The sequence below is a fragment of the Pristiophorus japonicus genome, chromosome 1 (genome assembly GCF_044704955.1).
Source record: "Pristiophorus japonicus isolate sPriJap1 chromosome 1, sPriJap1.hap1, whole genome shotgun sequence".
Taxonomy (NCBI): domain Eukaryota; kingdom Metazoa; phylum Chordata; class Chondrichthyes; family Pristiophoridae; genus Pristiophorus; species Pristiophorus japonicus.
Genome location: NC_091977.1, coordinates 267,555,613 through 267,564,999, shown reverse-complemented (window position 1 = coordinate 267,564,999; position 9,387 = coordinate 267,555,613). Strand labels below are relative to the sequence as shown.

General features: G+C 48.4%; 1 protein-coding gene across 4 annotated transcripts in view; it reads left to right on the top strand.

Moving 5' to 3' along the window:
• Nucleotides 1-3,508: 3,508 nt before the first annotated feature.
• Nucleotides 3,509-9,387, top strand: part of LOC139270369 (lysine-specific demethylase 4C-like) — a 632,979-nt gene continuing 627,100 nt past the window's right edge. For all 4 annotated transcript variants that reach the window (XM_070888436.1, XM_070888434.1, XM_070888435.1 and 1 more), the window contains exon 1: nucleotides 3,509-3,628. The gene's annotated coding sequence lies outside the window, so the exon portion shown is untranslated. The remainder of the gene's footprint in view (nucleotides 3,629-9,387) is intronic.

Sequence of the window (9,387 nt, the reverse complement as noted above, 5' to 3'; positions counted from 1 at the left end):
TGTCTGGGCTGGTTGTGTCAGTTCCCTGTAGTTCCTGTGGGGGTCGCTGTCTGTGGAAGTTGTGTCAGTTCACTGTAGTTTCTGTGGACGGCTCTGTATGCAGAGGTTGTGTCTGTTGCCTGTCGTTCTAGCAGGGGCTTTGTCTGTGAGGTTGTGTCTGTTCCCTGTTGTTCCTGTGGGAGTCGCTGTCTGGGGAGATTATATCAGTTTGCTGTAGCTTCTGTGGGGGGCTCAGTCTGCGGAGGTTGAGTCTGTTCCCAGTAGTTCCTGTAGGGGGCTCTGTCTGATTAGGTTGTATCAGTTCCCTGTAATTCCTGTGGCGGAGCTGTCTGGCGAGGTTGTGTCAGTAACCTGTCGTTCCTGCGGAGGGGCGCTGCCTGGGGAGATTGTATCATTTCGCTGTAGATCCTGTGGCGGTTGTTGTCTGGGGAGGTTTTGTCAGTTCCCTGTAGTTCCTGTGGCGACGTTGTCCAGGGAGGTTGCGTCTGTACCCTGTAATTCCTGCAGAGGGCATCTTTATGAGGAAGTTGTTTCATTTCCCTGTATTTATTGCAGCGGGCGCTGCCTGGGGACATTGTGCTAGTTCCCTGTATTTCCTGTGGTGTGCGCTGTCTTGGGAAATTGAGTCAGTTCCCTGTAGTTTCTGTGGGGGTGCTCTCTGGGGAGGTTGTGTCAGTTCCCTGTAGTTCCTGTGGGGGACGTTGTCTGTGGAGGCTGTGTCAGTTCCCTGTAGTCCCTGTGGGGTGGGATCGCTGTCTGGGGACGTTGTGTCTGATCCCTGTAGTTCCTCTGGGAGTTTTGGTCTGTGGCGGTTGTGTCAGTACCCTGTAGATCCTGTGGGTTGCGCATTCTGCGGAGGTTGTGTCAGTTCTCTGTAATTAATGTGGAGGGTGGATTCTGGGGAGGTTGTGTCAGTATCCTGTATTTCCTGTCGGGGTGCTGTCTACGGAGGTTGTGTCAGCTCCCTGTAGTTCCTGTGGGGGATACTGTCGGAGGAGGCTGTCCGTTCCCTGTAGTTCCTGTGGGGGCGCTGTCTGGGGAGTTTTTGTCTGTACCCTGTAGTTCTTGTGGCGGCACTGTCTGGCGATGTTGTGTCAATTTCCTAAAGTTCCCATGAGGTGAGGATTGGTGTGCTGTCTGGGGAGGATGTGTCAGTTCCCTGTAGTTCCTGTGGGGGGTGCTGTCTGGGGAAGTTGTGTCAATTCCCTGTCATTCCTGTGGGGGTCGCTGTCTGTGTAGATTGTGTCAGTTCCCTGTAGTTCCTGTGGCCGTACTGTCTGGGGAAGTTGTGTCAGTTCCCTGTAGTTCCAGTGGCGATGTCTTGCGCGGTTGTGTCAGTTACCTGTAGTTCCTGTGTGGGGCGCTGTCTCGAGATGTTCTGTCAGTTCACTGTCGTTCCTGTGCGGAGGTTCTGCCTGTGGAGATTTTGCACTTCCCTATAGTTCCTGTGGGGGGAAGCGCTGTCTGGGAAGGTTTTGTCAGTTCCCTGTAGTACCTGTCGGGGGCCCTGTCTAGGGAGGTTGTGACAGTTTTCTGTAGTTCCAGGGGGAGGCACTGTTTGGGGTTGTTGTGTCAGCTCCCTATAGTTCTTGAGGTGGTTGCAGTCTGAAGAGGTTGCGTCAGTTTCCTGCAGTTCCTCTGCGGCGCACTGTCTGGGACATTGTGTCTGTTCCCTGCCATTCCTGTCAGGGGTGCTGCCTGGGGAGGTCGCGTCAGTTTCCTGTTGTTCCTGAGGTGGGGGTGCTGTCTGGGCTGGTTATGTTAGTTCCCTGTAGTTCCTGTGGGGGTCGCTGTCTGGGGAGGTTGTATCAGTTCGTTGTAGTTTATGTGGCGGGCTCAGTCTGCGGAAGATGTGTCAGTTCCCAGTAGCTCCTGTAGGGGCTCTGTCTGGTTAGGTTGTGTCAGTTCCCTGTATTTCCTGTGAGAGGCACTTTCTGCGGAGGTTGTCATTTCCCTGTAATTAATGTGGAGGGCGGTTTCTGTGGAGGTTGTGTCAGTATCCTGTATTTCCTGTCAGGGTGTTGTCTATGGAGGTTATGTCAGCTCCCTGTAGTTCCTTTGGAGTATACTGTCAGGGGAGGCTATGTCAGTTCCCTATAGTTTCTGTGGGGGGCACTGTCAGGGGAGTTTTTTTCTGTACCCTGTAGTTCTTGTGGCGGTGCTGTCTGGGGATGTCATGTCAATTTCCTAAAGTTCCCATGGGGTGAGGATTGGGGCGCTGTCTGGGGAGGATGTGTCAGTTCCCTGTAGTAGTTGTTGGGGGCACAGTCTAGACAGATTGTATCAGTTCCCTGTAGTTCCTGTGGCGGTGCTGTCTGGGGAAATTGTGTCAGTTCCCTGTAGTTCCAGTGGGGGCGATGTCTTGCGTGGTTGTGTCAGTTCCCTGTCGTTCCTGCTGTGGTGCTGTATGGGGAGGTTTTGTCAGTACCCTGTAGTTCCTGTGGGAGACCCTGTCTGGGGAGTTTGTGTCAATAACCAGTCGTGCCTGTGGCAGTGCTGTTTTGGAATGTTGTGTCAGTTCTCCGTCGATACCTTGGGGGGCGGGGACGCTGTCTGGGGAGGTTGTGTCAGTTCCCTGTAGTTCTTGTGGGGGGTGGGGGGGCGTTGTCTGGGAGGTTGTGTCAGTTACCTGTAGTTCTGGTTCCTATGGGGTTTGCTGTCTGGGCTGGTTGTGTTAGTTCCCTGTACTTTCTCTGGGGGCGCTGTCCGGTGAGGTGGTGTCCGTTCCCTATAGTTCCTGTGGGGGATGCCGTCTGTGGAGTTTGTGTCAGTTCCCTGTAGTTCCTCTGTGGGGCGCTGCCTGGGGAAATCGTGCCAGTTTGCTGCTGCTCCTGTGGGGGTCGTTGTCTGGGGAGGTTGTGTCAGTTCCCTGTAGTTCCTGAAGGGGGTTCTGTCTTATTAGGTTGTGTCAGTTCCCTGCTGTCTGGAGAGATTCTCTCAGTTCCTTGTATTTCCTGTGCAGGGAAGTTGTGTCAGTTCCTAGGCGTTCCTGTGGGGGCGCTGACTGGGGAGGATGTGTCAGTTCCCTGTAGTTCCTGTGGGGGATGCTGTCTGGGGATGTTGTGTCAATTCCCTGTAGTTCCTGTAAGGGCAACTGTCTGCGGAGGCTGTGTCATTGCCATTCAGTTCCTGTGGACAGCGCTGTCTGGGGAGTTTTTGTCTGTACCCTGTAGTTCCCATGGGGGGGAGGATGGGGGCGCTATCTGAGAAGGTTGTGTCAGTTCCCGTCGGGGGACGCTGTCTGGCGAGGTTGTGTCAGTTCCCTATATTTCCTATGGGATGCGCTGTCTGGGGTGGTGGTGGTGTCAGTTCCCTATCGTTTCTGTGGGGGTCGCTGCCTGAGGAGGTTGTGTGAGTTGCATGTAGTTCCTGTGGCGGCATTGTCTGGGGATGTTGTGTCAATTTCCTGTGGTTGCCGTGGGGGGGGGAGGATGGGGGAGCTGTCTGTGGAGTTTGTTGTAGTTCCCTCTGGCTCCGGCGGGGGTGCTGTCTATTAATGGGGGAGTGGTGCGCCTGCGCGGTCGGAAGGACTTGGACTGGAAACAACAACTGGCGGCGGGGAGTGAAGCGAAGCGAAGCGAAGCCGAGGCCCGGAGCGCAGGCCTTTCTGTGCCGTGGGATTGCTGAGGTAGGGTGAGCCGCTGTGAGTTGGCGGGGCTAGCTCTAATCCACCCTGTGTGTGGGTTCACGGGAGGTCGGTATTGAGCGATGGCGAAGCCGGACTTGTCGTGTGCGAGACCCCCCCCCCCCTCCCCCTCCTCTGGCCTGGGCGGCCGTCCCGCGGTGTAAATGGCGTCAGTCGCTGCCCCGCCGCCCCCGGCAGGCTCCTGGTGTGGCAGGGTTTGTTTTCGTCGGGACCTGCTCGCTGTCAAGGTGTGAGTGTGAGCCCGCGCCCCGGGTGGTTGTCAGGCCGCCTTGCACTGCAGGCCCTTTAATGAGACTCTCTGTCACTCCCCTCTGTCACTCTCTGAGAGTTGCCTGTCACACCAAGGGTCAAATGCACGGATTGACAACAACATGCATTTAAACAGTGTCTTTAATGTAGTAAAATGTCTCCAAAGCGCTTCGCAGCAGCGATTATCAAACAGAATTTAACACCGAGCTACATTGGGAGATATCAGACAAAAGCAAAATACTGCGGATGCTAGAATCGGAAATAAAAACAAAGAATGCTGGAAATCTTAGCGGGTCAATCAGCCCCTGTGAAGAGAAAAACAGAGTTAATGTTTCGGGTTGACGACCCGAAGGGTCTCCACAGAAGCTACCTGACCTGAGATTTTCAGCATTCTCTGTTTTTATATTCATAAGCAGTCCCTCGGAATTGAGGAAGACTTGCTTCTACTCTTAGCATGAGTTCTTAGGTGGCAGTACAGTCCAATACGAGAACCACAGTCTCTGTCACAGGTCGGACAGATAGTCATTGAGGGAAAGGGTGGGCAGGGAGCCTGGTTTGCCGCATGCTCCTTCCGCTGCCTGCGCTTGATTTCTGCATGCTCTTGGCGAGGATATTCGAGGAGCTCAGCGCCCTCCCGAATGCACTTCCTCCATTTAGGGCGGAGGCTTTGAGGGTGTCCTTGTAATCTTTCCTCTGCCCGCCTTTGACTCGTTTGCCGTGGACAAGTTCCAAGTAGAGCGCTTGCTTTGGGAGTCTCGTGTCTGGCATGCGGACGATGTGGCCTGCCCAGCGGAGCTGATCAAATGTGGTCAGTGCTTAAATGCTGGGGATGTTGGCCTGGATGAGGACGCTAATGTTTGTGTGTCTGTCCTCCCAGGGGATTTGCAGGATCTTGCGGAGACATAGCTGGTGGTATTTCTCCAGCAACTTCGGTGTCTACTGTATATGGTCCACGTCTGAGCCATACAGGAGGGCGGGTATTATTAAGACCTTGTAGACCATGAACTTGGTGGCAGTTTTGAGGGACTGATCTTCAAATACTCTTTTCCTCAGGCGGCCGAAGGCTGCACTGATGCACTGGAGGCGGTGTTGAATCTCATCATCAATGCCTGCTCTTGTTGATAGGAGACTCCCAAGATATTATATAGTAAGGCTATATCAGGGCAGGTGGTCAAAAGCTTAGTCAAAGAGGTAGGTTTTAAGGTGGATCTTAAAGGAAGAGAGGTGGTGTGGTTTAGGCAGGGAATTCCAGAGTTTAGGGACTAGAAGGCACGGCCACCAGTGTTTGAGCAATTATAGTCAGGAATGCTCAAGAGGGCAGAATTAGAGGAGTGCAGACATCTGGCGGGGGAGGAGGCTGTGGGGCCAGGAGATTACAGAGATGGGGAGGGGCGAGGCAGTGGATTTGAAAACAAGGAAGAGAATTTTAAATATGGATTGACTCGGTGTTGAAACATGGTGTTTTCCATTTTCATTAGATTTTTCTCAATTCACTTGGTATTGATGTCTTGAAGTTTGATTGTAAATTGATTGATTGTTTTGTGGCATTTGATGCTAAGTGCATATTAGAAGGAGCTGTCGTGTGCATATTTGATTGCAGAAGGAATGCATGTATTTTAAAAACAGGAGGCATTAGAAATAGTGGAAGTTAACTTTTCTGTTAATACTTTTTCTCTCTTCTTGCATCTGGTAATGTCATCATAAATGATTTATTTACACCTTTTCGATATTGAGTATCGTAAAATGGATTTGCTTTGAAATATGGACATTGCACGTTTCCTTGATGCAGCGCATTGCACTTGAGATATTTTGGTGCCCAAAATCAGCTGTAACCTCAAACGTTGCTGAATCATTTTTGAGCCACTGCTGTGACAGAAATGAATTAAGATTTATTATTACAAGTAACTGTTTAATAGCAGAATTAATTTTAAATATTAAACATTTATCAAACTATTTGAAAATGTTCATGGTTCTGACATCTTTAATTGCATATAAATATCAAATTAAAATGTTGTAGGATGTTGTAAATAAGCCATTTTAAAATATAATTTGTTGACAATTTCAAAAGACCTGAAAAGTTTTAACTTGCACTTGTTTAATCTTGTTTAAGGAGGTGGAGTGGATTGGCATTTAAAAAAAAATTAGTTGATGTGAGTTTTTTTTATTAGTGAATTGGGAATTAGATTTGAAGTAGATTGAGTTGTTTAAAAGATATATGTAAAGTACTGGAATATGCTATGCTGTTGCCTTCAAGAGCATCTAATCAGACACCAAAGCTAGAAATAAAAAGGGAAAAAAACCTGCAAATGCTAGAAATTGGACGTAAAATAGTGGAAGTAAACAGCAGGTTAGTCAACATCTGTAAACAAAATATGGCTGTAAGTTTTAGTTGGCAGACTCTTCCTCAGCATTAGAACTGGGTTGTGCCCGTTTATTAAATGCACTTTGTTGAAAGATTGACTTCCTGTTCAGCAATCATTTCTAACTATTGTAATTTCCTCAATAATATTGACTTTCATACTCTGAAGAGAACAAAGTGCTTAATTTTCAAAAAAAAAGAGGGGTAAGCCAAAAATTTCTCTCATAAAAATGATGACTGTTCAGGACAGCCTCTAATGTACTTTCAGATCAACCATGATCTCAGTGAATGGCGGAGCAGACCTACTCCTGCTCCTATTTCCTATTTCTTATGTTATGTAATGCCTCGACTGTTGTCATTGTGCTCAAAATTTTTTACAGAACTGACTTGGTTTAGATCCTGTTCTTTTAACATCAGATTGCATTTTGAAATGGATGAATAATATATTTTGGAGGGCTTGGGTCCTCTTAAGTGGGACTATATGAAATTGCTGCCAAGGAATGGAGACATGAGTAGAAAGTAATTTTATTCTTGGAATGGCTTATCTGAATATTGCATCTACTTATTTTGGACTCAATTTTGGCTAGGAGTTGCTCCGTTTTTTTTGGAGTAACTTAACTTTTCTGGCATATCTTAAAAATCCCCATTTTGCACATTCAATTTGCGCCAGTGTAAGTGAGTTTGTTACGATTTTTTAAAGTTTAGTTTTTCTCAAAAGGGGGCGTTACCAGCCATCTACTCCAGTTTTGGCCATTTAGGCCACTTTGGCCAGCTAATAGTTACTCCAAATCTACTTAGGCCAGTGTATGTGGCAACTTCAGAAAACCCTTGCGGAGAGTTAAGAAATGAGCGCAGGTAGGTACATCGGAGGCTATTCGGCCTGGGATGGGGCGGGAAGGGAAGCGGAGAGGACCTGCATCTAAAGCACTAACAAAGCACTAAGCAAAACACAAAAAGTAATAAGCATTCAATAACAAATAAAAAAGAGAAGTAAGTCCTACCTTCATCTGAAAACTCAGCCCAGGAAGGCAGCGGGCCAGTGCGGGAAGCCACTCGGCCTGGGATAGGTGCGGGACAACCGGGAGACCACTCGGCCTGGAATCGGTGCGGGACAACTGGGAGACTACTCGGCCTGGGATAGGTGCGGGACAACTGGGAGACCACTCAGCCAGGGATAGGTGCGGGACAACTGGGAGACCACTCAGCCAGGGATAGGGGCGGGACAACTGGGAGACCACTCAGCCAGGGATAGGGGCGGGAACTACCGTAATCGGAGCAAACTCATTGGACAGCAAAACACAAGCAGCTATGATTCCTTTTAAAAATGGCCGATTGGCAAATTTCGACGCTACTGCGCATGCGCGGACATCGCGACCTGACTCCAAAGTGCATGTGCAGACGTCCCGGCACTGATTTCAGCGCAGGACAATGGCTTCGCCCCCGACTCTGCTGGCCACGCTGCACGCCGACCAGGGAGAGGCCGGACAGCGGCCAAAGTGGGGAGGAATTTTTTTGCCGCACTTCTGAACGGAGAAAAGCGCCGCATCTCCGGTAAGTGCGCTGAAAAAAGGGGTGGGCCAAGATTGAGCCCTTTAAGTTAGCACAACTATAAATTATATTTATATGTACAATTCTTGCTGATCTATAACTATAACATTAGGAAAGTGAGAACATGGGCAAGATGGACTTCTTCCAAATATTTTTGTGGTTGGATTTAAAATTAACAGAGCATGATACCCATTTGGCTCAGGCAAGATGACAGACCAGGTTGAGCTTTTTGTGCTGGTAATGTAATATATAAATGTTTTACTTTATTTTATATATTATCTAGCGTTCAGTTAAGATGCATTTTAGATTGTGGGTTTAATTTCAATGAGAGTGTTTGTTTATTTAGATCAGCATGTAGCTATCACATTGGTCATATGTGTCACTTATTACTGAGTGACAATTCGATTTTAGGATTTGACAGATTGATGATTGTGTGTTGCAAAATTATTTTCATTTGCATTGAACACATAGGAATGTTGAGTTTTTTGCGAGTAAAAGTGAAAGCTTCTCTGATAGTTCAGGTGATTAAGGCAATAAGTAGGTGACTCACACAGACCAGAAAGATCTCAGCTGGGCTGGTTGGAGGGCATATCAATTTGCTTCATTACACCTGGATTAGGGAGAGAATTATCCACCCAAGTTTCTATCCCACTCATAGGCCGGAATTTTGCCAGCGCTCAGAGGGTAAATTCGGAGGCGGGTCTGCTGCCAAAATATAAAAGATTAGAGGGCCGGATTTTCGGCTTTCGGGGTTTTACGGAGAAAATGGTAGCGATACTGTGAAACTTAGCGTTTGCGCTGTGCTACTGTTTTTAGCCTGAACCTTCGGTCTTTGCATCTGTGCCAGGGGTGCATTGGTAAGGGGGGCATTGCACAAGCATTCGCAGTGCAAAAACGCAAGTTTCACCAAATTTAGTCCGGGGCCGGGAGTGCTGCGAGAGTGGCCTTGGGAGTGGGAAAACAAAATTCCAAAAAACATTCCAAAAACATTCACAAGACCCTTAACTATCTAATCACTGCAAAAAAAATAAAAACTTTAACTTACCATTTTTGCAGGTTTGACCTGTCGCTATTCTGGGCATGGCGTACAGGTCAGGAGAGAGCCGAAACTCAGATGTAAACATAATCTGAGTCGTTGCACATCAGTGCACTTCTCCCCGGCGGTACTTGGAAGCGCCACCATAAACAGGTACCCGAAGATCGCGACTGTTTTTGCTGCGGAGGGTCAAATCGCGGTGAAAGCCTGGTTGCAAACCTGCCGAAAATCCGGCCCTGACAGCCCACTGTCAATCCGCCTCCATGTCAGTTTTCCAAGTGTCCGGTGTGTGTGCGCTTTACAGACTCAACACTAAGTGGCGGGGAAGCCAATTGACATAGTTAAGAGCTTGTTAAAAGATATTTAAACAGCATTTTACCATGTACTGACCATTTTTCCAGCTTTTTCACGAGATTCCTGGCACTCGGGGATCACACAGGTAAGTAGGTCGGGCTTTCAGTGACTCTTCATTCCTCCGAATAGTTGACAGCTGTTCACTATCCAAATCTAGAACCTGGAGTCTTCAGGATTTGGAATCAACTTTTTAGC